The 26,758-nt window shown below is 41.9% G+C and overlaps 1 non-coding gene and 5 pseudogenes across 1 annotated transcript; all 6 read left to right on the top strand.

The window, feature by feature from the left end:
• The first annotated feature begins 4,709 nt into the window (after positions 1-4,709).
• LOC149512541 (18S ribosomal RNA) lies at positions 4,710-6,058 on the top strand (annotated as a pseudogene).
• Positions 6,059-6,350: 292 nt separating this feature from the next.
• LOC149512540 (5.8S ribosomal RNA) lies at positions 6,351-6,506 on the top strand. Its single transcript, XR_016332209.1, has one exon. It is a non-coding gene; the product is annotated as a 5.8S ribosomal RNA (ribosomal RNA).
• A 233-nt stretch (positions 6,507-6,739) lies between these two features.
• On the top strand, positions 6,740-11,307 carry LOC149512539 (25S ribosomal RNA; annotated as a pseudogene).
• A 10,509-nt stretch (positions 11,308-21,816) lies between these two features.
• LOC149512538 (18S ribosomal RNA) lies at positions 21,817-23,558 on the top strand (annotated as a pseudogene).
• Positions 23,559-23,848: 290 nt separating this feature from the next.
• On the top strand, positions 23,849-24,004 carry LOC149512537 (5.8S ribosomal RNA; annotated as a pseudogene).
• A 258-nt stretch (positions 24,005-24,262) lies between these two features.
• On the top strand, positions 24,263-26,092 carry LOC149512536 (25S ribosomal RNA; annotated as a pseudogene).
• The last annotated feature ends 666 nt before the right edge of the window (positions 26,093-26,758 follow it).

Here is a 26,758-nt window from a genome sequence, read left to right as displayed (position 1 = left end):
TTAAGATCAGTTACTAACATGTCCACTTATTGTATGGTGCAAGTGCTTTAGTAGGGGTACGAGCCAATTATTTATGTCGAAGCATGGAGACATTCTATAGAGGTAAAGGAGTTTGAGTTGACTGATGATTGAAACCTTGAGTTTGTGACGGTCAATGGACCATGAGTTCTCGTGGTCAAAGGATCATGAAAGTGTGTTGATTAGTGGACCATGTTTGTGTTGGCTGAGATAGAAGGCCTTATGCGATGTGGTGGTCAACGGACCATGACATTATGTAGTTTAGGGGAATGAGCAAGCTAGAGTTGGCTAGTTGACAAGGCTTTGAGTTATGTGGGTCAAAGGATAGATTGAGTTGAGTAAAACTGATGGTATTGTCATATGAGTTTGCATCTAGTCAGCAGATTAGATGAGTTTGAGCAGTGCAAAGAAAAACTAATTGAGTTGGGCCAAATATGGAGTCTTTAAGTAGATATGACCAATGGGATGGCTATGAATTTGAGTAAGTTAGTGGACCTTGAATATCGAGTGGGTTGGAGAACCTTGAGATTAAGCCAGTCAAGAGACCTTGTATTTAGAGATGGATCAATGGATCATCGAGCATTGAGTGGGATTTGAGATGACCTATAAGCTATGCCAGAGTCAAGGCAAACGAGTTGTGGAACCATTATAGAGATATGGTTGCATGTAGAGCTAAGTTGAGTTCAAGTAAAAAGTGAGGGAGACTTGTGATTTTTGGTGGTACTAAGCCAATGTAAAGAAGCTTATGAGATAAAAGCATGAGTTCGAGTCCAAGATAGTGAGCACTAAGGTGCTACTATAAGGGTGGTTGGTAAAAGGACCACACCTAGAGAGGTGACCTTGGAAGGGCCAATAGGACCTAAGTTATGAGATGATCAAAGTGTTTGAATGACATCATGATAAGGTATATTAGGGGTGGTGCCACATGAGTATGTATGACCTAAACACCACGTCCAGAGGGGTGCATTGAAGAGTCGATACTGCAAGCATGCAATTGGTGCAATGGTTCACATTCTACGGGTGCCCCAATGTGTGGCAAAATAAGTGGTCATTCATTAGACTAGTGGTCATGTTCAACAAAGGTGCCTTAAGGTCATAACATGATGTGATCATGGGTGATGCAGTGTAGTGGCACTTATTGAGCAATAGTTTGAGTCTAGTAATCATATGTGGAGATAGCATAGAGGTGTAGTGGAACTGGGATAAGACCTATCTACACCAACAATGAACAAGTACTATAGGATGTCAACCCAATCCTTGATGGCACAATTATGGGACATATGGGAAAATGTTAACTATGTGCAACAAGAGAGTTGGGTGTGGTCTTGGTGTCGATAAAGGCATTAACATAGTAAGTGGGGGAGAGAGACATGGGCAGGCCTTGGTATGCCTCGGTCCTACCATGACTAACCCTAAGCTAAGTAGTGGATGAGGCTTAGTGGTTGGGACAATGGTCTTAGAGCTATGCACGGACAATGTAAGCTAAGAAACATGACGCTAATAAAGTGTGAAGGTAATGTGTGCCCTAGTCCCAAGATGGGCAAACAAGTGCAGGCTAGTGTGCAGCCAGTGTAAAGGTGGCCTAGAACTAGGTAGCTAGATGAGTGCAGTCGGTTAAAGACATGTGCGTATGTCATGGGTTAAGACATAAGCTCTGACCTGCATGGCTCAGGACCCGGGCATTCACTCATCTGATGTCCCAAATCAACCTACCTGTCATGGTTCACACCCTTGTGAGGTATTGTTTGCTCTGGCCACCCTGGCCTCATAGTTTTGTCCTACAAAATGTGCCTCACAAGAGGAAGGTAGTGTGAACCCTTACATACCCCATTGACCCTCCTTTTATGTTCAATGTGGGATTCAAGACTCTTTCTTAGGTTCATGACATTCTCCCCCACCCAACCTCGTGATGCCCTCATCACAAAGGCTGGCTACCCTACTTACTTCTCTCTAGGCGTTTGGCATGGATCAAACGGTTTAGGGCTGGCTCTGATTTCACTTGTCATAGGTCGAGACTTAAGCTCTGAGCCGCATGGCTCCAAGACTCGAGCATCCACTCATCCAGCATCCCAGATCATCTTACCTGCCATAGTTCACACCCTTGTAAAGTATTGTCCGCCCTGGCCACCTTAGCCTCACAGTTTTATCCTATAAAAGGTGCCTCACAAGAAGAAGGTAGTGTGAACCTTTATATACCCCAGTGACCCTCTTTTTATGTCTGATGTGGGGTTCAGGACTCCTCTTTAGGTTTGTGACATTTGCACCCTCAAATGGGTTGTTGGAGCAATGAGCAAAATTTTAAAATCATGGTGACCAAAAGAAAGGTAATTGAGCCCTAAATTGGCTAAAGAAAGGCCTTGAGATTGTTGGGGAGAACAACGTTCCCATTTTAGACAGTGTTACAATTCTTGGTAAGATGGCAGGGAAATCTCTTACACTCTTTATAGGGGGACAACTAGTGTTAGCTCTCCACCACCCTTTTGGCTAGTGGGCAAGTAAAGACTTGGCTAATCTAAAGTGAGCTACTCCTAGGCACATATGGTGTTTAGCATGGTGTCTCTTCAAGTCATGGTAAACCAAGGATGGTTGAGGCCAATGGGTTTCATCTCACACCTTTGCATTGAATCATAGGTTAGGCAATTGCATTCACTATGCCCTTTGGTTTCTCCTCTTTGAGCCTGAAGGATCATGAGATGGTGTTTACATAGGAGAGGCATCATCTAGCCTAAGAGATAAGCAAGCTAGTAGGCAGGCATGCTACTAAACCCATATGTTCAATTGGTAGAGGTGTGCTATAGTTGGGGTAACACACCCAAGTCCCCAAGGTGGGGTGGGTGTGATGTAAGGTGTCTATCATGTGTGCGGGCAGCCTAGAATGAGGCTAAAGGTGAAGGCCCTCAGATATAAGTTTCATGGGATGACATGAGCCCAGTGCAGTTTTGGGTTAGCGACTGACTAGCATGCGAGTGGTGTTTTTAGGTTTGAGGCATGAGAGCTTATGTATGATGTGGACGAGCATGGTATTAGGTTCTCACCAAGCCAGAATGAGATAATATCACAAGAACTGAGGTTGTGTACCCTTATAAGCTAGATGAGTTAGTGGTCGAGACCTTGATGCCTGCCAGTAGAGATGGGTGCTCGGGGCCCCCTAAGAATCATGGGTTGATCATAATGATGGGAGTTAAGTTCCTCCCTATTCAGTTTGGGAATGTTGTGTGCTGCCCTATGGGGTCTGAACTAGGAAAAGCTCATAAGTATGCAGCTTGAAGGATTGAAAATGATCTATCCACGGAGAAATGGACTCACAAAAGGCTAACCTAGACTAAAAGTAGTCAATGTGCTACATAGACGTGTGGTTTCAGTCTAAAGAACATATGGCCTATGACATTGGACCTTGGTTCGAGCACATGCCTCGATCACCATCGATACCTATGGACCTTTGGTGCAAAATATGCCTATTTGAAAAAAGTGTCTCATTTTAGACACTTTAATGTCTACTACTAGCATATTTGTAAAATCTCTCATGCTCTTTAGGGCTGGTTGTTCGAGCCCCTCTTTCCCGCCACTAGAGGAGTAGGTGTGTGTGATGGGCCTATTATTGCATACATCCACGACAACATTTCTAGAGTAAAATCCTCATTGTGTATGCTTTTGGCTATGTTGTTTGGCGATAGGTTGCTTTGGTGACCTATAGGTGCCCATGGCCTTGACCAATTGGCATGCATGTAGAAAAGGGGCTTGGCTGTGCTAAGCTCAAGCTTGTAACTATGGCTGATGCTACCCTAGACCCTAAACCAAGTCTTTGAATCAGGCAATGGCTCCCTAAGGTGGTGCAAGCAAAAGCTACGATTGCGGGCTTGGTTTGGCCAAGTCTTTTAAGTAATTGGTAATCTCATGGTCTCTCTTATCAAGTAGAAAAATGCTTTGGCTTGGCCAAGCCCTTGCATGTAGCCAATGCTGCCCAAGACCCTAGGAATAAGTCCCTGAATCAAGCAATGTCCCATTTGGGTGGTGTTAACAGAGTTTGTGTGTGTAGTCCTAGCTAGAACAAGAATTGCTAGTGTTATACTATTGTTGCCTGTTGGATGGCAAGAAAAGTCTTATGGCCCTTGCTTGTGTTTTTCCAATGCCAAGCGATTATGGCATGGCCTCGTACATAATTTCCTCTGCTTGCTTGCCAAGTAATCGTTTGGGTGGGTTGTGGACCAATGTGCAAGGATGCTACCACTTGTACGAAATAAGCATATGAGTGGTGTTATAGTTATGTGTGTTGGTAGGCTCCATGCTCGATACATCGAACTGTCAACCTGTCATCCTCTTTAATCTACCCCTATGTGGTCATTGTACCTTAAGGGCATAATCGAGATCCTGTACTGCATACCTAAATCGATGAAAATTGGATGTCTTGCCATCCTGCATCCGTCTTGTGTCTTAAGGGCTATTGGTTGGACCTCAATGATGCCTTGTGTCCTAAGTGTGCGACCCAAACCATGATGGCCACATTAGTGCACTGGTGTTCAATTGGCTATCAGATATGGAATGTTTTATGGCGCGAGCTTTCAACCCTTGTTCATTTCATGCTATGCATTTTACGTGCTTGACACGCATAATGCTTGTGCTTTGTATTGGCTCTCTCCGTCGCTTAATCGGTGCATTGAGGCCCATGCGATGCCAACATCCCAAAGGAATGCTACCTAGTTGATCATGCTAGTAGTCATGCATTTATAAATATGAACTAATTCAGACTATGAAACTTAGAATGGCTCATTAAATTAGTTATAGTTTGTTTGATGGCATCTACTACTTGGATAATCATAGTAATTCTAGAGCTAATATGCGTAATAAACCATGACTTTTGGAAAGGATGCATTTATTAGATAAAAGGTTGACGTGGGCTTTACCTGTTGCTCTAATGATTCATGATAACTTGATGGATCACATGGCCTTTGTGCTAGCAATGCATCATTCATATTTTTGCCCTATCAACTTTCAATGGTAGTATGATGGCCTACTATGGTGGTGATGGGTGATGAAGAATTAGGGTTCCCAGAAAGGGATACTAAGAAATGGCTACGACATCCAAGGAAGGTAGTAGGCACACAAATTACCCAATCCTGACACAATGAGGTAGTGACAATAAATAACAATACCGCACTTTATGAGTTTGGTAATTAGAATGAGTACAATCTAAATCCCTTAATGAGGATCCATTTGAAGGCAAGTTTGGTGCCAACAAAAACAATAATTCTAGCTCCAATAGAATATATTTAAGTTGGTGCAGTTAAAAAGCCCATAGTTGAAACTAGGGTTGGGTCATCCAGTTCGCCTAAAGGTGACCACTAGTCTACTCATCCTTACTACCAGCAATTGGCTCTTGGCCTTAACTAACTCGGTCAGTCCTTCAATGTTGTTACTTTGAAGAAATTAGAGTGCACAAAGCAAGCCTACGCTTGTATACATTAACATGGGATAACATCATAGGATTTCAGTCTTATTGTGTTGGCCTTTGGGATCTGATTAATGATTAACAGGGATAGTCGGGGCATTCATATTTCGTAGATAGGTGAAATTCTTGGATTTATGAAAAATGAACAAATGCAAAAGCATTTGCCAAGGATGTTTTCATTAATCAAGAATGAAAGTTGGGGGCTCGAAGACGATCAGATACCATCCTAGTCTAAACCATAAACAATGCTGACCAGGGATCAATGGATGTTACTTTTAGGACTCTGTCAGTACCTTATAAGAAATCAAAGTTTTACGTTCTAGAGGAGTATGGTCACAAGGCTAAAACTTAAAGGAATTGGTGAAAGGGCACCAACAAGAGCACTAGTCATCAGCTGACATTGATTGCATTCCTGCTTTATGTACACTTTGCCTGTCAGTCCTACCGATTGAATGGTCTAGTGAAGTGTTCAAATTACAATAATGTGGATAGTTCGCTACCATGACATCATGAGAAGTCTACTAAACCCTATCATTCAGAGGAAGGAGAAGTCATAAAAAGGTTTCCAAAAGTGAACCTATAGAAGGATCATTGTCAAAACCTGCTCAACAAATGACCCACGAATGCGTTAATGAAACACTGAAAAGGGTGAGAGTGCCTCCATGCCATGAGCCCCTTCTGGCCCTAGGCATGCGTGATGATCACTTCATTCCACCTTCTGGGTGGGTGAAACGATCAGCATCATCCCCCGCAACCTAATAACAAACTTCAAGTATGAATTACACTAAGGAATCAAAATGAAAAATAGCACACATGCCACTACCATCCCTTTCACGGTGCATGTACGGGTAGCATTGTGACAATTTTTGTTGTGAAAAACCAAAATGACTCTCGGCAACGGATATCTTAGCTTTCACATTGATGAAGAATGTAATGAAATGCGATACTTGGTGTGAATTGCATAATCTTATGAACCATCAAGTCTTTGAAAGCAAGTTGCACCCTAAGTTATTAGGCTAAGGGCACACTTGCTTGAGTGTCATGCATCATCACCCCCTCCAACTCCCCACCTTTTAGGCTCTAGGTAAAGAGGGCAGAAGATCGACTACCATGATCTCATCGATCATGGTTGGCCTAAAAGCATGTCATCGACAACAATAATGCTATGATCATCGATGGTAAAGCTCCCGATGTGCCTTATCTTTGGTAACAAGTACTCATTTTCCATTCGGATCCCATCAGACCTCATGCATCACTTGGTTGATGCCCACATCATGACTCGTGGTCAGTGGGATTACCTATTGAGTTTAAGCATATCAATAAGTGGAGGAAAAGAAACTTACTAGGATTCCCCTAGTAATGATGACTGAACTAGGAAAAGCCCAGCTTGAGAGTCTGGCACCTCCGATGTCTAAATTGTAGTTTGGAGATGCATCTTTAGTGGTGGACCAGGCCCAAGTCCCTTGCAAAGAGGCATCAAAGAGGGTGAGAGCTATGTTGTGCCTAGACCTTATCCAACTATTAAGCGTTATTTATGAGTTGGGTTGTTTAGGAATGTAGCCCCAAATGAGAAGTAAATTTTGTCTAAAGCTGAATATGGGTGAAAGACTGATAGTAAATAAGTATCGCAAGAGAAAAATAAAAGGACACTGAAAAAAAAGTCAAATAGTGCTTGAAATTGTTGGGAATGAAGCAAATGGGGGCCAGTGATGCACCTCGATTAGATGTGGAATGTTGAGAGCTAGTTCATCAATCAGCTATGGTGTGGACTGATGTGGGTCATGGTAGCGCCCAACCTAAGCTTTTGATATGTTTGTCAAATGCAGTATGCACCATTTCAGTGTGCTATAGCACCTGCATGTTCCTGGTGTAGGCCTACGGGCTCCCCATCTGGCCTATCTTGAAACACAGACCAAGGAATCTGACATGTGTGTGAACAAATAGGCTAGAAAACTTGTAAAGTGTAAGGAAGCTAATTTGTGGGATCCTTCGCAGGTGCACCATTGACTAACCTTGATCTTCTAAGAAGGGTTCGAATGTGAGCATGCCTATTGAGACACAAAAGATGGTGAACTATGCCTGAGTAGGGTGAAGCCAAAAATGCTTTGGTGGATGCCCACAGCAATACTAATGTACAAATCGTTCATTTGACTTGGGTATAGAGGTGAAAGACTAATCAGACTATCTAGTAACTGATTCCCTCCAAAGTTTCCCTCAAGATAGCTATAGCCCTTAACAAGTTTTATCAAGTAAAGCCAATTATTAGAGACATTAGAGGCATATCGCCTTTAACCTATTCTCAAACTTTAAATAGGTAGGATGGTGTGGCCACTTCATTAAGCCACTCTATAGAATTGAGAGCTCTAATTGTGCCATTTTTTGTAAATAGAATTGGTGATGTAAATGAACTAAAAGCTAGGTTACGGTACCCAACTGTATGCTAACCTAGAACCCACAAAGAGTGTTGGTCGATTATGGTAGCAAGATAGTGGTTATGCAAGTTGAAATACACTAAAAAGTGTGTAACAACTCATCTGCCAAATCAACTAGCCCTAGAAATGGATGGCGCTTAAGTACATGACCAATACTTGGCCATCGGGGCAAAGGCCAAGCCTCGATGAGTAAGAAGGCATGGTAGTCACCATAAAACTCAAGGCACCAACCCCAGCAAAGCTACCATCAGTGCATATCTTAGTGGTAGTAGCAAATATTCAAATGACAACTTTGAAGGCTGAAGAAGGGAAAGGTTCCAAGTGAATAGCACTTGCACATAAGTTAGTCAATCCTAAGAGACAAGGGAAAAGACAAGGGAAGCCCATCTAACAATGCATCCAGTGTGAGATCCGAAAAGGAATCAGGTTAAAGTTCCTGAATTGGAACATGGTGACTGATGGAAATGTTAGGCCATACGAAGACATTGGTAGGGTCTTTAAGAAAAGTTATCTTTTTTGTCTGCCCACCTAAGAAATAACTCAGCCAAAGGAAAGGTCCAACAGTTAAAAGAGCACCACATGTCATGGGGTGTCTTGTGCACCTTTACCTACCCTTGAAAATTCAAAAGACTGAATGACATCCATTCCAAGTCATACTCATAACTACATTAGGTCTCCAAGCTGAACCACCTCTAATTGATGGAACAATGTAGGCAAAGGAAGTTAGCAATATGGATCCATAACCTTGGGAAAAAGATTGGCTCTAAGGTTTGGGCATAGAAGTTCCCAATCCCAAACTCATCGATTGTCAATGTACTACTCAAGCTGTTCTTAAGGTAAGAGAGGGTCATCACGCACTGGCTAGGGGACAGACTAGGAATGGCTCCCTTAGGGGCCTTCCCTAGATGACAAGTAGTGAGCAAGCATGTAAAGGTTAAAAGGAGCCTGAAAGGTTAAAAGGAGCCTAAAAATAGGCCAAGCATGTAGGCATGGAAGGGCCTAGAGAAGCTAGGGGACAAGCCAGGTGCATGGGCACCAAAGGTTCTAAAAGGATCAAGTACAGGCACATTGCCAACCACTGTGGTGCTAAGATGAAGAAGTCCCTAGAAGACCTAGCTATGGGTAGAATGCCACCCGAATGGAGAAAGCTCTTAGGTAACTCTTAAGAGGAAGTTGGTTCAGCAATAGATGCATTGGTGTCATGGCAAGAGAAAGGGATGATCATGATTGTGTGCCAAGGACCATTAGGATGAGGGATAGTCATCGATCCAGTATATGTGTGTAGTGAAGGATCAACATTCACCTAGCAATGAGGGCATTGCTAGAATGAATGGGGTAGAATGTCATGAATTGCACATGAGTCCTAGACCAAAAGGGTCATGTGACAAGACTTGTTTGAGATGGTATGAGTAATGGATTAGGAAAAATTAAAACCAAGGCCTTAAAGGCACATACTTTACACAAGTGTCAGGGCAAGGCCAAGGCCACAGTGCAAGAGTACACTCAAGATGAGCTACACGATGATAGAGATGAGGATTGCTTGTTGGAAGGTTCTAGAACACCCCAACATGTGGTGCAACCAGTTAGGTATAAAAAGGCCTAGAACCATCTAGAGACATGCTAGGCATACAAGCATGAAAGGGCCTAAAACTACTTGGGGATAGGCCAGATGTGTGGGCATAGAAGGACTTAGAAAAGCTTGGTAATGGGCCAAGCACATGGGCATGGAATGGTTTAGAGAAGCTTGGGGGTAGCTAGTTGTTTAGGCACTAAAGGTTCCAAAAGGGCCAGGCATGGGCGTCATGCTGGGTACTATGGCAACCAGACGAGAAAGTCTTTAGAATACCCTAGCTGTGGGCAAAATGCCACTTAGATGGAAAAGACTCTAGAACCCACTAGGCACAGGCACTTAATGAGAGTGTTCAAATACTTCCAAACCCAAGGCTTGACAGGGAGCTTAAAACTAGTAGAAGCCTAAAAAGGCCTTAGCTGACCTTTTGGAGCCTAGGCACATTAGAACAGTCTAGAAGGACCATAATGGCCACACACTTGGATTCATTAAAGCCATAGGTACTAAGAGGCTATAGTATAAATAGGAGAGCCTCCCCATCATTTGTACATAGATAAGAAAAGTAATAGGTGACAACAAGAGAAGTAAGAGTGTAAAGCATTAGGGAGTATGTTCCAAAAGCAAGTATACATACCCCATCAAGTAAATATACTACTCTTGCCCTAATTTTTCCCTTCCTAGCTTTCTCCTAAACTCCTAGGAGGTAACTCAAGTTCCAGCACAAGTCCATAGCGTAGTCAGCTAGTGCATGACATAGAGTTGGTTAAAGGCTTACTTAGGCATATGGCTGGTAGTTTCCCACCTAAGGCCTCATGATAGCTAGGCTTAAGGTTCTAGCCCATGACACTTGTGGAAGCTCATGTAATGTGATTTCTACCCAGTGCTCTGAATGTCAAAGTGAGAAAATTTAACCAAGCATGGGTAAACGACGAGAGTAACTATGACTTTCTTAAGATACCCAAATGCCTCGTCATCTAATTAGTGATACTTATGAATAGATTAATAAGATTCACATTGTTCTATCTATTATCTAGTGAAACTATAGACAAGGGAATAGGCTTGGCAGAATTAGTAAGGAAAGAAGACCATTTTGAGCTTGACTCTAGTCTGACTTTGTGAAATGACTTGAGAGGTGTAGGATAAGTGGAAGCCCTCAAAAGAAATTGAAATACCACTACTTTTAACGTTATTTTATTTATTTCATGAATCGAAAGCAAGGCACAACCCTTTCTTTTGGACCCAAGGCAAGCCTCAGTGTCAGAAAAGTTACCATAAGGATAATGGCTTTTGGCAGCCAAGCATTCATAGTGACATTGCTTTTTAATCCTTTGATGTCGGCTCTTCCTATCATTATAAAGTAGAATTCACCAAGTGTTGGATTGTTGATCCACCAATAGGGAACATGAGGTGGGTTTAGACTATCATGAGATAGGTTAGTTTTATCCCACTGATGGCAACATTGAAACAATAATTTAACCTAGTACGAGAGAAATCATTGATTCACGTAATTAATTATCATGCTTGGTTAAAAAGCTAGTGGCATGAAGCTATCGTGTGCTAGATTATGACTGAACACCTCTAAGTTAGAATCTGGGCTAGAAGCAATGCATGCATGCTTCACTTGATTACCAACTCATAGTATTGGCCCATGGCCACCAAGGGCATATGTCGTAGGTGTAGTGGTGGAAAAGCCATACGAGCCTTTTTGGAGCTAAATTCCCACCAAGCCATGGATAAAATCCTTTGCAAATGACTTAAATACATGATGGGGTATTGTAAGTGGTAGAGTGGCCTTGTTGCCATGATCCCCTAAGATTTAACCCTTTGTCACTTTGATTCATCCTCCCTCTCATATCTACCAAAGTCCTTTCGCTTAATTTATTTACACTAGACCCTTCTGGGGTTAGGGATGAATGGTGTTCTCCATTGTAACAAATTTGACTAGGTGATAACATCCCTCCCTTAAGCGTCCAAGTAAATGACGATGCCCTTGGTATTTGTTATAAGGATAGGCGCACCCTTTGTGTGGGCACTTGCTTTGAACTCCATCAGCACACGTTGGCCCCTAGTATAGGTCATTGCCTTGAACACCATTCATAGCATCTAGCCCTTGGTTGGCATGGGAAATCACATCCAACACCAATGGCAAATGTTGGCCTTTTGGTGTAATATGTTGCCTCAGACACTATTGCTCAATGTTGGTAGTTAGAGCAAGCATTTGCCTTAAATACCATCGACACAAGTGAGCCTTTGGTGTGGACTGTTACCTTGGACACCTCTTTGGTTGATATTGACATTTGGCATAGTATGTGTACTGTGACCTTCCCACCTAAGGCACTTGTCTGCCCCCTGATTGCCATCGGTAGCAACTGATGCTTAGTGCATGTATCATAGGCTCCAATCTTAAACCAAACTCTGTACAACCTTAGATAGGGAATTGACTCCATCTACCTAAGTTAGCCTACAAAACTCAAGTGCTTAGCATAATTCTAGATTTTCAAATATTGTGGTATAGTATTGGGCTTTCTAAAAGCCTATAAATTTGATCTTCCCAAGATTATGTTCAGGTGTACCTGCACCTGGGTCTGATCGTGCACTAGCACTTTGATCATCAATGCCCACACTTTGTTCTGGTGATGCACCCATACCTCAATTATCAGTGCCTGCACCTAGGTCAAACTGTGTGCCCGCACATCACTTAACAGCGCTCGCACCTAAGCCTGGCTCAATTCTGCCAAACTTAAATACTATGCCTAAGCCTTTTGAGTCTTGATCACTATCCATACCACTGTTCTAGGCTAGTTCCCCATGACCTAGCCTTTCAGTAGGCCTCAAGGCCTGGTCTCCCTAATTGTTGGACCTTGTCTTGCTAGAACTAGAATTACTCTTCAACTAACCAAGCACCCCTAGGCCAGGACCAGCTTACGAATTATGACACATACACATGCCTCGGCCATCACTAGGACATGTTGGCCCTTGGTCTAAACATATGCTTTGACCACCATCGACGTATGTTGGGTCACGCACCAAGCATGGGTATCCTAGGCCCAAGCCACGCACCGTACATGCCATAATCAAGCAGTAAGTGGGTGCATGCGCATCTTCTTATTTCTACCATGCTAATGCCATTTTTATTTCTACCATGCCAATGCCATTTTTATAGCTTTTAAACTCATATAAGTGCTCACTACTGCCTGCACATGGGCTTGGCTCAATTCTATCGAACATGAACACATGCTAGCCTTTGGTGTGGGTTGTTGCCTTTGACACCATCACTAAATGTTGGCATTAGTTGTGACATGTGCACTGTGACCTTCTCACCACTCTTATTCCCTCTCAAGGCACTTGTCTACCCTTCGAGCACCATCAACACCAAATGATGCTTGGTGTATGTGCTATAGGCTCTGGTCTTAAGCCAAACTCCATACAACTTTAGATAGGGAATTGAATTCATGTGCCTAAGTCAGCCTACAAAACTCAAGTGCTCAGTATAATTCTAGCTTGTCAAAGATTGTGTTGTAGTACTAGACCTTCTAGAAGCCCCCAAATATGATCCTTCTAGGAATATGTTTAGGCATGCCTACACCTAGGTCTGACCATGTGCCTACACTTCAATCATCAGTGCTTTCACTTAGGTCTGACTATGTGCCCATGCATCACTCACCATCACCTACACCTGGGCCTACCGTAATTTTACCAAAGCAAAATGCCATGCATAAGCCTTTGGAGTCTTGATCACTACCCATACCTCTATTCTATGCCAGTAAGCCTTAAGGCTTGGTCCCTCTAGATGTCAGACCCTGTCCTGCTAGAACTAAAACTACTCATTAACTCTAGAGAATCCTAGGGTTTGGACCAACTTATGGACCATGACGCATTCACATGCCTCAACCACATTAACATCGACTGACCCTCAATGCATGCACATGCCTTGACCACCATCGAGACTTGTTGGCCTTTTATCTCAGCACATGCTTCGACCACCATCAACACATGGTGGCCCTTGGTGCAGGTAGTTCCCTTGAAACCATCGATGCAGATTGGGCCATGCACCATGCTCGGGTATCTTAGGCTCGAGTCATGCACCATGCACACCATGACCAAGCAATAGGTGGGTTCAGGCACATCTTTATATTTCTACCTTGCCAATGCCATTTTAATGGCTTGTAAATTCATGTAATGATCCCCAAAGCCTTCACGTGAAGTTTCATGGCAAGATGACTTATTTTTATTTTTCATGATTTTCAAAATTTTTCATAGTTCAAGATTTGGTAAAAGTTTTTTAGGAGATTTGTTCCCAAATTTGGTATATGTGATCCTTGTATTTTTGTTGGCATCCACAAAAAAAATTCAACTAAAAAATTAAAGTGCAGAAGATTTTTTGGCCATTTGAAAAAAGCATCCCCATTTTAGTTACTTGAATAGCTACTAGCTATGAACATGTAAAAGCTCTTGTGCTCTTTAAAAGGGTGTAAGTTGTTGAAGTTCCTTAGGGGATAAAGGGCCAATATAAGGGCCAAGGACTAGCACCCATCACACATCATATGTGCACACCCCCCGACTCCTGCCCCTAATCGTCGAAACCCCTAACATCGTCGGTCAAGTTTTTTAATGATGGTGCCTTAGGCAAAAAAATGTGGCACTTGTACATGCCTAAACCTTGCATGTGCACCATGGCCCAAAATCAAACTTCAACCAAGGCCTCAGCCATCAATGGCACATGCTAGCCCATGGTGTAGGAACATGCCTTGACCATCATCAGCACAAGCTGGCCTTTGGTACAAGCAGTTACCTCGACCACTATTGACATAAATAGCCATTGGTGTGGGCACTTGCCTTGGCCACCATCAGCATAATCTTAACCTAATGTAGGCACTTACCTCAATTAGCATTAGCAGAAGATAGCCCTTGGTGAGGGTAGTTGCCTCGAACACCATCGCACATGCTGGGCCTTAGTGCCAGCACATGCCTTGACCACTATCAACACCTACAAACTCTTGGTACAGGAGATGCCTATTTGAAAAAAGTGTCCTCATTTTAGACACTTTATGTCTATTGCTTGCACATTTGTAAAATCTTTTATGCTCTTTAGGGGTGGTTGTCCAGCCCCTTTTTTGCCCTTATAGGGGGAGTAAATGTATGTGATGGTCCTATCATTGTGTACATCCATGGCAACATCCTTGAAGCAAAATCCAGGCCATGCATACCTTCTAACTATGTTGTCTAGTGACTGGTTGCTGTAATGACCCATAGAGCCATGGCTTCAATAGGTTAGCATGCATACAGAAAAGGAGCTCAAGCCCATATGTGCGACTGATGCTGTCCCAAACCTTAGACCAAGTCCCTAAATTAAGCAACAACTCTCTAGAATGATGCAAGTAGAAGCTACAATTACAAGCTTGGTCTAGCCAAGTCTCTCAGGTATTTGGTAGTCTCATGGTCCCTTCTCATTGACCATAAAAATGCCTTGGCCTAGCCAAGTTGGTGCACACAATCAATACTACCCAAGAGCCCAAGAATAAGTCCTTGAATAGAGCAACATCCCTCTAGGATGGTGATAGTAGAGTTTGTGTATACAGTCACAGCTAGGCTAAGCATTTGTCATGGGCTTCACTCTTAAGCCTTGCAACCGTACAGCTTTAGGTGGGAAAACTATCATCAACATATGCCTAAGTTAGCCTTTAACCAAATTGAATGAATGTGCCACTCACCAAGGACTAGTCAAAACCTAGAGATAATCAAACACTATAGCACACTAAAAAGGCATTGGTGAAAGAATATAAGATCATTTCTATTGCTAGAACAAGTGAGTTATGTACAAATGTGCTTGAGTAGCTTTGTTGGTTCACAAGTTCAATACCTCATAAGTTGGTCCTATAAGGGAGAAGGCACCCCTATTTATACTTGAGCCCTTATGTCCTATGTGGTCACTAAAGAGCCAAGTGTGTGGCTCTTAAATACATTTTAGAGGGTTTCAAGTCCCTTAGACACTTAAAAAGTTAGTTGGGGAGATTTTAGAAAGAAGCTAGTTCTAGACACTCTATGATGCATCGAGTCTAGAAGGTTCTAAGCTCTCTCATAAAGTGCCCACACCTTGGGCCTTCTAGAAGTTTCCCTACCTGGTACTACAATAACCATACCCATTTTCATATTTGGCTCTTTTAGAAGTAACTATACTCATACATCTAGCTTGTGCCTAGTTTTATTTAGAGCCTTTGTACCTACAGTTCCTATACCACTTTTCTAGGGCTTTCTAGAAACTTTTCTCAAATGGTCCTTAGGCTTAGCGTCAGGTAAGTCTCGTAAGAACACGTTCTTATGACATGGTGCTTGAGTGAAGGTTTAGCCTTCATGCGTAAGTGCTCAAGCCTTAGCCTTGATGGTGTTCATATGGGGTGTGGCATTCTCCCCCACCTATTCTATTAACATCCTCATTACATATTCTTTATGGAACTTGTTAATCAGATCTTTGAACTATCATAATGCCTCCACTGGCTCTTCGCTTATCTTATTATCTGATTGGCCTTTCCATTATACCAAATACTTGTGCCTAGGCATTTGTTGCCTTTATTGTACTACATGTTCGGGTAAGATGCACTCAACCTCTTGATCATACCCTTAATGCCCATTAGTGCTCTCTTTGATTGGCCTTGAAAGGGATCATCCAAGTCTTCATAGTGGGGTTTGAGCATACTTACATGAAAAACCAGATGTACTTTGAGCCTTGGGTAAATTTCAAGCTTTTATGCAGCCTTGCCTACTCACTTTAGAACTCTAAAAAGACCTTGTACTTATAACTAAGCTCATTATGCATCCCTAGATATAGTAACACCAAATGTAGTTAGACTAGTACCAAGTCCCCTACTTGATATTACATCTTCTACCACTTTTGATCAACCCACTTCTTCGATCGCTTTGCTACCTTGTGTAGACAAACTTAAGCTAGATTGGCTTGTTCTTACCATGCCTTGGAAAATTTGTAAGCTACTGGGTTTGATCCTATGTACCTTAAGGTAATAGCACTAGGAGAACATGGCTGCTGCCCAGTCATGATCTCAAAAGGACTTTGATTTATAGCCTTGTTTCGCTAAAAGGCTAAGTCTAAAAGCTTAGGCCAGTCTTGTTGAGAACACTAACATAGTGCTTGAGGTACACTTCTAATAAGGCATTGACCTTCTACATCTATCCATCTATCTCCAAGTTTAACCTTAGAAGTCTAAACAATTCACTTCAAAACTTGCTTGTAAATTGACCATCTCGATCGCTAATAATGGATTGAGGAACACCTCAGTACTTAACCACATTCTTGAGGAACAATCAAACTACTTCCTCTATCATGCATTCTTTATTCATCAGAGTGAAGGTTTTGTACTTGGAGAATCAGTCCACCATATGAAGATGCTACTATACCCATCCACCTTGGGTAATCCAATAATGAAATCCATGGAGACACTCTCACATAGGCACTCAAGAACTGGTAGTGGTTCTAAGAGGCTAGCTAGGCACTTTTGGTCTATCTTGTCTTGTTGGCATACAAGACAAGTTTTGACATAGGCCTCTATATCATCCCTCATCTTAGGCCAATAATATTGATCCTCAATAAGGGCTAAGGTGCGGTGTACACCTAGATAGCTTTCCCATGATGAGTTATGGCACTCCTTCATGACTTTTTTTCATAGCTTCCTGAACTATGGGACAAAGAGTTGGTTCCCTTGGTGTATAGTAGATCACCTTCGAGCCAAAATTGTATAATCTTCCCTTGTTTTACGTATTTAATCAAAGTTTTGGTTGTACAATCTTTGGTCAGCCTTTCTTTGATATATGCCACTAAGGAACCTTCTGGCCTACTGATCGGTACCAGTTTAACATTGCAGTTAAGTGCATCAACCATAACATTAGCCTTTCCTAGCTTGTACTCTATGGTAAAATTGAACTCGACTAGGAAGTCTTGCCAATGTGCTTATTTGATAGTAAGCTTCTTCTAACTTTAGAAGTGGCTAGTCACCATGACATCGGTCATCACCACAAACTTACTTCCTAATAAGTAATGCCTTCATATGTGTAGGCAATGCACCACAACGACCATCTTTTTCTCCTAAACTGTATATCGATGCTTGGTATTCCTAAGCTTTCTTTTCTTGAAGGTAATTGGATGCCAGTCTTGCATCAAAATACTACCAATAGCAAAGTCGAATGCATAGTGTGTGCTTCATACGACTTGGTGTAGTAAGGGAAAGTTAGGGTTAGCTCATTTGTGATAGCTTAATTTAGGTGGTAAAAACCTTTTTAGCTCTCAGGACTCCATTCCCAAACGCATCCCTTCTTGGGCATTTCAATCAAGGGTATTGTAATGGCTGAGTATCCCTTTATGAATCATTGATAGTAGTTTGCCAAACTAAGGAATGATCATAATTTTGTGACCTTGGCTGGCAATTCCCACTCTTGGATTGCATGGACCCTATTGCCATTCATCTAGATCTAGCCATTCCCTACAATATGGCTTAAGAATGAGACTTCATGCTAGGTGAATGAACATTTCTCCTTCTTTACGTATAGTTCATTCTCTTTTAGTACTTAGAACACTTGCTGTAAGTGATCCACATGCTCTTTAAGCATTCAGCTATAGATAAAAATATCAAGGTATACTACATTAAAATGGTTAAAGAAGGGTTGTACTACCTTGTTTATCAGGATACAGAATGTTGTAGGCATATTTGTCATACTAAAAGGCATGACCAAGAACTCATACACCCCATAACGAGTCACACATGATATCTTTAGTTCATCACCTTTGGTTATCCTTACTTGATAGTATCTCGATGTTAGATCTAGTTTGGTTAACCACTGTGCTCCTTCTAGTGGGTTGAACAAGTCAACAATGAAGGGAATGGGATACTTGTTTTTCATCATAAGCTTGTTAAGCACCTAGTAGTCAATGCATATTCATAAAGACTCATTATGCTTCTACTAAAATAGGACCAGTGCACCATATAGAGCTTTAGAGGGCCTAATAAACCTTGCATCTAAAAGCTCTTTAAGTTGTCTGTTTAGCTCCTCTAGCTTTCAGGGTGACATCCTATGTGGGGTTTAGTTTGGTGGCTTGGCATCAGGTACCAGCTTGATTTTATGGTCTACTTCCCTTTTAGGTGGTAGTCTCTTGTGTAGTTGTATGGGCATGACATCTTTGAAAGACTCTAGCACCTTTAGCACCATCAAGGAGGTGTTGTCCATTAGTTCTCGAGGTTTATCCTTCTTTAGGGCCACCAAGAATATGGGCTCCTCTTTTTGCACCCTTGGCAAGTTGGATGTGGATAGTGCTTTGGTTTCGGTTCATTGCTCTCATTTTATTAAGACAAAGCATTGGCACTAATGGTCTAAAATGTAAATGTAGTTAGCAAAGGGAACTAGAAGTGCATTGATCCTATCAAGAAAATCTAAACTGATAACAAAGTCATAGTCATCAAGAGGGATTACCTTGATGGATTCCTTGCTTTCCATGCTCCAAGTTGTAACTCAACTCCTTGTTCCATGCCCATGATTGAAACCTCTTTGGAGTTGATGATCTTGATCCATCCAGCCACTTTCTTAACCTTGAGCCATAGTTTCTTGGCCACTCTTTTGACATGAAGAGATCAGATGCACCTGTGTCCACCAAAGCATTCAAACGCTTGCCCATAACTAAGATTTTAGTGAACATAAGCCCCTTCTTTGCTAAGATAAAACTTAGCGCAATCGAACCAAGCTTTAGTCCCTCTTTCTTGAGTTGCTCCTCATATATTTTAACAATGGTCATAAGTTTGGCTTTATTGGGACAATCTCTGGCTCATAAAAAATAAGTCATAGGTTTATCCCTAGTCACTGGCCATTTGTCTTTTTTTTGTCTCCCTCTTTAGAGGACTTCAATTTTTGTGTTGGTGCCTTGTCTTTGCTACTTTTGTCCTTGTATCACCTACCTTTGCCTTCGCCCTTGGGCTTGGAAGACTTGGACTTCCCCCTTTTCTTTAATTCCACTAAGGATTTAATGACATTCATGGCTCAGGTGAAGTCCTAGACACCCATCCTCCTTAGCTTTTGCTTAGCCTATGGCTTGAGCCTATCCATGAATGTGAAAAATGCCTCATCCTCCCCAAGGTTGCAAATTTGGAGCATGAGTTTTGAGAATTCCCAAACATAGTCCTGCACCTCTTCACAATGGGTGAGCTATCATAGCTTGGCACGTGCTTTTTCCATGGTGTACTATAGGTAAAACTACTGCCTAAACTCTTTTTGGAACTCCTCCCATGTTTCAATGGCAGTACTCTTATGCTTGGCCTTTTTGGACATATGATGCCAACATAGAAGTGCGATGTCTACAAGATACATAGAGGTGATGCTTACCTTAGTAGTGTCTTCCTTGATGCCCACTGCACAAAAATACTACTCCATGACCCATAAGATGTTGTTTATATCCTTTGTAGACCATGTCCCCTTAAACTTCTTTAGCATGGGAACCTTCACCATAGTCTTAGAAGCTATTATGAATATGCCTCCCCCTACGACTGCCTCACATGCGAAGAGCCTCCCCTTGAGCTATTCCATTTATTCCCTTATAGCCTTCACCATGGCCTTTAAGTAAAGTTCATATAGGTCAGGCTTTCAATGTCTTCAAAAAGAGTTTACCTTAACTCTTCTGTTATCTCTTTTCCAGTCGAGACTAACTCTTTCATTTAGTCTTCGTACTTGTCCTACATTTTAGCCATGGCCAACACCACCTTGGCCAATTAAGCATCAAAGACCGAGATCATGTCCCTATTGGTGCCTTTCTTGGCCTTTTCCAAAAATACGTGTCTCACAAACCTCTTGCCCCTCAACGTACTGGTGGCTTATGTTGTAAGTAGACATTATCTTGGATCTGAGTCTCACACCAAACTGTGCTTTAACACCAAATGTCATGGGCTTTGGTCTTAAGCCTTGCAACTATGTGACCTTAGGTAGGAAAACTATCATCCACATATGCCTAAATTAGCAATTAACTAGGCTGAGTGAGTGTGCCACTCACCAAGGACAAGTTGGACCCTAAAGACAATCAATCACTAAAGCACACTAAGAAGACACTAGTGAAAGAATACAAGATCCTTTTTATTATTGAAACAATGTTGCTTATGTACAAATGTGATTGAGTAGCTTTGTTGGTTCACAAGTTCACTAGCTCATGAGTTGGTCCTATGGGGGTAAGGGTATCCCTATTTATACTTAAGCCTCCATGGCTTATGTGGTCACTAAAAAGCTAAGTGTATGGTTTTTATATGCATTATAGAGGGTTCCAAGGCCCTTAGACACATACAAGGTTAATTAGGGAATTTCTAAAAATAAGTTGGTTCCAGACACTCTATGGTGCACTGGGTCCAAAAGGTTCCAAGCTCTCTCGCAAAGTGCCCACACCTTAAGCCTTCCAAAAGCTTTCTTACCTGGTGTTATAGTAACCATACCCATTTTCATATTTGGCACTTCTAGAAGGTTCTATGCCTATGCACCTAGCCTGTGTCTAGTCTTATCTAGAGCCTTTGCACCTACAATGCCCATACCATTTTTCTAAGGCTTTGTACAATCTTCTCCCAAATGGTCCTCAGGCTCAGTATTCGATAACTGTCATAGGGACTCATTTGTGTAGCTTGGTGCTTAAGTAAGTGTTTGGCTTCATGCACTGGTGCTTAGGCCATGGCCTTAATGGTGCTCACGTAGGGTGTGGCACATTGGTGGTGTTGTGCCGTTGTTGCCTATTGGATGGTAGGGCTAGTCTCATGGCCCTTGCTTGTGTTTTTCCTATGCCAAACGGTTGTGGCATGGCCTCTTACATTGTTTCCTCTACTCACTCATCAAATAATTGATTGGGTAGGTTGTAGACCAGCATGCATGATAGGAATATGAGAGGTGTTATGACTGTGCGAGTTGGCAGGCTCTATACTCGATGCATCGAACTGTTGACCTATCATTTTCTTTAATCTCCTGCCCATGTGGTCATTGTACCCTACAGGCACAATTAGGATCTGTGTTACATACCTAAATTAATAAAAACTGGATGTTTTACCATCCCTCATCTGTCTTATGTCCTTAAGGGCTATGAGTCAGACCTCGATCGTGCCCTATGTCCTATGTGTGCCACCCAAACCTCTATGGCCACATTGCTGTGCTGGTATTCGATCGTGCTTTCAGATGCAAAACATTTTATGGTCACAGGCTCTGACCTTCCTCGTCTGATGCTATGCATTTTACATGCTCAACATGCATGATGTTTTTGCTCTGTGTTGGCTCTCTCTGCCGCTTAGTTAGTGCATTAACAACCATGTGGTGCTAATGTCCCAAAGGAATGCTACTTGGTTGATCCTGCCAATATTCATATGCTTGTCTCAAAAATTAAGCCACTTCGAATGGCTCATTAAATCAGTTATAGTTTGTTTAATGGTATCTACTACTCGGATAACTATAATAATTCTATAGCTAATATGTGCAACAAACCCTAACTTCTGGAAGGGTTGCATTTATTAGATAAAAGGTTGATGCAAGCTTTTATCATTGCTCTGATGTTCATGATAACTTGACAGTTTGCACAGCTTTTGTGCTAGTGACACATCATTGAAATTTCTTCCCTATCAATAATCATTGGTAAGATAGTGGCCTATTAAGGTGGTGACAAGTGACAAAGAATTAGGGTTTGATTCCAAAAAAAGAGCCAAAACCAGCAGACATACAAAATACCTAATCCAGACATAGAGAGGTAGTGAAAATAAATAACAATACGAAGCTTTATAAGTCTAGTAATTGGAATTGTACAATCTAAATCCCTTAATGAGGATCCATTAAAAGGCAAATTTGGTTCCAAAAACTATGGTAATTCTAGCTCTAACAGCGTATATTTAACTTGTTACAATTAAAAAGCTCATAGTTGGGACTAGGGTTAGGTTGTCTGATTCATTTGATGGTGAGCATTAGTCTACTCATCCCTACTGCTGACAATGTGCTCCTAGCCATAACTAGTCAGGTCATTCCTCTGGTGCTATTATGTTGAAGAAATTAGAGTGCTCAAAGCAAGCCTACACTTATATACATTAGCATGGGATAACATCATAGGATTTCGATCCTATTATGTTGGCCTTCAAAATCAAAGTAATGATAATAGGGATAGTCGAGGACATTCATATTTCATAGGTAAAGGTAAAATTCTTGGAATTATGAAAGATGAACAACTGTAAAAGTAGTTGAAAGGATGTTTTTATTAATCAAGAATGAAAGTTTAAGGCTAAAAAATGATCAGATACCATCCTAGTCTCAACCATAAATGATGCCAGCCAAAGATCGATAGATGTTACTTTTAGGACTACGCTGGCACCTTATGAGAAATCAAAGTCTTTAGGTTCTGGAGAGAGCATGGTCACAAGGCTGAAACTTAAAAGAATTGACAAAAGGGCACCACCAGGAGTAAAGCCTATAGCTTAATTTGATTCAACACGTGGAAACTTATTAGATCTAGAAATAGTAAGCATTGGCAGACTATGAACTCTTTCTTGATTCTATGGGTGGTGATGCATGGCCATTTTTAGTTGGTGGAGCAATTTGTCTAGTTAATTTTATTAACGAATGAGACCTCAGCTTGCTAACTAGCTACACAGAGGTGATCCTTCGTAAGTAGCTTCTTTAAGGGACTGTAGCTACTTAGGCTAGGGAAGTTTGAAGCAATAATAGATATATGATGCCCTTAGATGTTTTGGGCCACATAGCACTACATTGATGTACTGAATGAGTCTATAGCCTTGGCCAATAGGCTTGGCTAATCTTTGAAATTTCATCATGATGGGGATAGATCGTTGCAATTATTGGCCTTCAGTAAGGAATTCCTAGTAAGCACAAGTTATCAACTCATGTTGACTAAGTCCTTGCCCTTTGTACACACTGTCTATCTCTCTTATCGATAGAATGGTATGGTAAAATGTTTAGATCATGGCAACGCAGAAGGTTCACTATCATAACATTATGAGAAGTCTATTGAACCTTGTCATTTAGAGGAACGAAAAGTTGCTACGAGGTTTTTGTAGGTGAACCTATGGGAGGATCATTGTCAAAACCCGCTTAACGAATGACCCACGATCACATTAATAAAACATTGAAGGGCGAAGATGCCTCCGTGCCTTGAGCCCCTTCTGGCCTCGGGCTTGTATGATGGTCACTTCATTCTGCCTCTCGGGTAGATGAAATGATCGGTATTGTATCCTATTGCTAAATAGCAAACTTTTAGTGCGAATCATGCCGAGGAACCAGAATGAAAAAAAGCATGTATGCCATTGACATCTTGTTTGCAGTGTATGCACGGGTGGCGCTGTGATTGCTTTTGCCATGAAAAACCAAAATAACTCATGGCAATGGATATCTTTGCTTTCGCATTGATGAAGAACATAGCGATATATGATACTTGGTGTGAATTGTAAAATCCCATGAACCATTGAGTCTTTGAATGCAAGTTTCAACCCAAGCCACTAGGTTAAAGGCACGCCTACCTGGGTGTCATGCATCGTCACCCCCTCCAACCCCCTCGCCCATCAGGCTCTAGGTGCAGAGGGTGGAAGATGGCCTCCTGTGATCTTTTCGATTATGGTTGGCCCAAAAGTGAGTATCTAAAATTGATAGCACCATGACTATCGATGGTAAAGCTCTCTACGTGTCTCATCTCCAGTGATGCACGTTCGTTGTCCATCTGAACCCCATTGAAAACCCCCCACATCAATCGATCAATGCCCACATCGTGCCCTAGGTTAGGTGAGATTACCTGTTAAGTTTAAACATATCAATAAGTGAAGGAAATGAAACTTACAAGGATTCTCCCAGTGTGGTGAGCAAATTGGGAATAGCCTAGCTTGAGAATTGAATGTTGCTGGTGTCCAAATTATAGTGTGGGAAGCATCCTCAATTGTAAACCAAGCCTAAGTCCCTTAGAAAAGGGTGCCAAAAAGGGTGAGAGCCTTGTTGTGCCTAGACCTTATCACACCATGAGGCACTGTCTACGAGCCGAGTCATTTGCAGCACCAATCAAGCAATAAATTCCATCCAATGTTCAATATGGGCAAGAGAATGATAACAAACAAGTACCATGAAGGAAAGATGAAAAGGAAATTAAAAAGAAAGTCAAATAGTGCTTGAAATTGTTATGAAGGAAGTGGATAGGGGTCGATGATCACCCTGGTTAGATGTAGAATGACGAGAGCTGGTCATCGATTAACTTGGTCCGTAGATTGACACTGGTCATGGTGGTGGCCCAAGCTCGAGCTTTTGATATGCCTACCAAGACATCATCACTGTGATCATGGAATGCAGCATACGCCATCTCGATATGCCTCACCACGTACATGTTCTCCATCTATCCCATCTTGAAACATAGACTAAGGAGTCTGCCATGTGTGTTAGTCAATAGGCTAGACAAGCTATAAGGCACAAGAAAACTGATTAGCGAGATCCCTCGTAGATGCACCACTGATTGATCTTGATCCTTTGAAAAGGGTTCAAGTGTGAACATGCCTATCAATACCCCAAAAATTGATGAACTATGCCTAAGCAAAAGGTGAAGCTAAAGGAAACTCTAGTGGAGGCCTACAGCAATATTAACATGCAAATCATTCATCAAAGTTGGGTATAGGGGGAAAGACTAACCAAACCGTCTTATAGTTGGTTCCCTCTGAAGTTTCTTTAATGATAGCCAAAGCCCTTATCAAGTTCTATCGAGTAAAGCCAATGATTAGAGACATTGGGGGCATAATGACCTCAACCTATTCTCAAACTTTAAATAGGTAGGACGGCACAACTACTTCATTCAACCACTCTACAAAGTTAAGAGCTCCAAGTGGGCCATTTTTGGTAAGTAGATCTGGTGATGCAGGATGAGCTAGAAGTCGGGTTATGGTATCCAACTATGTGCTAACCTAGAACCCATAAAGGGTGTTGGTCGATTAAGACAATAGGACAGTGATCATGGAAGACAAAATCCACTAAGTAGTGTGTAACAACTTACCTACCGGATCAACTAGCCCTAAAAAAAGATTGCACTTAAATGCGTGACCTATACCCGATTATTGAGGCAAGGGCCAGGCCCTTATGAGTAGGAGGGCATGACGATCACCATAAAACTCAAGGCACGAGCTTAGGTAGAGTGGCCATCAGTGCAGATCTTGGTGGTAGTAGCAACCATTCAAATGAGAACTTTGAATGCCAAAAAAAGGAAAGGTTCCATGTGAACGGCACTTGCACATGGTTTAGTTAATTTGAAGAGACGGGGGGAAGCCCATCTAATAGCACATCCAATGCGAGCTTCAAAAAGGAATCAAGTTAAAATTCCTGAACTAGGATATAATGACTGACAGTAATGTTAAGGAGTCTAGAAACATCGACGGGGACCTTGGGAAGAGTTATCTTTTCTATTTAATGGCCTGGCCACCCTAGAAATGGCTTAGCCAGAGGTAGGGTCCAATGGTTGAAAGAGAACCACACATCACATGGTGTCTGGTGTGGCCCAGGCAACCTTTAAAACTTTGGAGGATAGAGTGTTGTCCATGCCTAATCATGCTCATGACCATATTAGGTCTCCAAAGTGAATAGCCTTTGGTCAATGGAACAACGTAGGCAAAGGAAGTCAACAAAACAGACTCGTAACCTAAGGAAAAAGATTTGTTCTAAGAGCTGGGCACCAGGGTCCCAGTCCCAAACCCATTGACAAATTTGTAAGCTACTAGGTTCGATCATTTGTACCTCAAAGTAATAGCACTAGGTGTACATAGTTGCTACTCGATCACAACCTCAAAGGGACTTTGATTCATAGCCTTGTTTCACTAAAGGTTGTATGAGAATTGAGCTACATCCAATAGCTTAGGCCAGTCTCGTTAGAAGGTACTAACATAGTGCCAAATGTACACTTCTAATAAGGCATTGACCCTTTTGGTGTGCCCATCTATTTGAAGGTGTACACTAGTGGAGAACCTCAATCCAACCCAAGAAGCATAAACAATTCACTCTAGAACTTGCTTATAAATCAACCATCTCAATCATTGATGATGAATTAAAGAACACCCAGTACTTAACTATGTTCTTGAAGAACAATTAGGCTGCTTCCTTTGCTGGGCATTCCTTAGTTGCCAGAATGAAGGTTTCGTACCTAGACAACCGATCGACCGCTACAAAGTTACTATCATACCCATCCACCTTAGGTAGTCTAACAACAAAGTCCATGGAGACACTCTCCCATGGGCACTTAAGAACCAATAGTGGTTCTAGGAG

This window comes from Durio zibethinus, chromosome 22 (genome assembly GCF_047325235.1).
Source record: "Durio zibethinus cultivar Kanyao isolate XHJ-2024 chromosome 22, ASM4732523v1, whole genome shotgun sequence".
Classification (NCBI taxonomy): domain Eukaryota; kingdom Viridiplantae; phylum Streptophyta; class Magnoliopsida; order Malvales; family Malvaceae; genus Durio; species Durio zibethinus.
The sequence above is the reverse complement of the archived record's forward strand: the minus strand, read 5'-3'. Positions and strand labels throughout refer to the sequence as shown.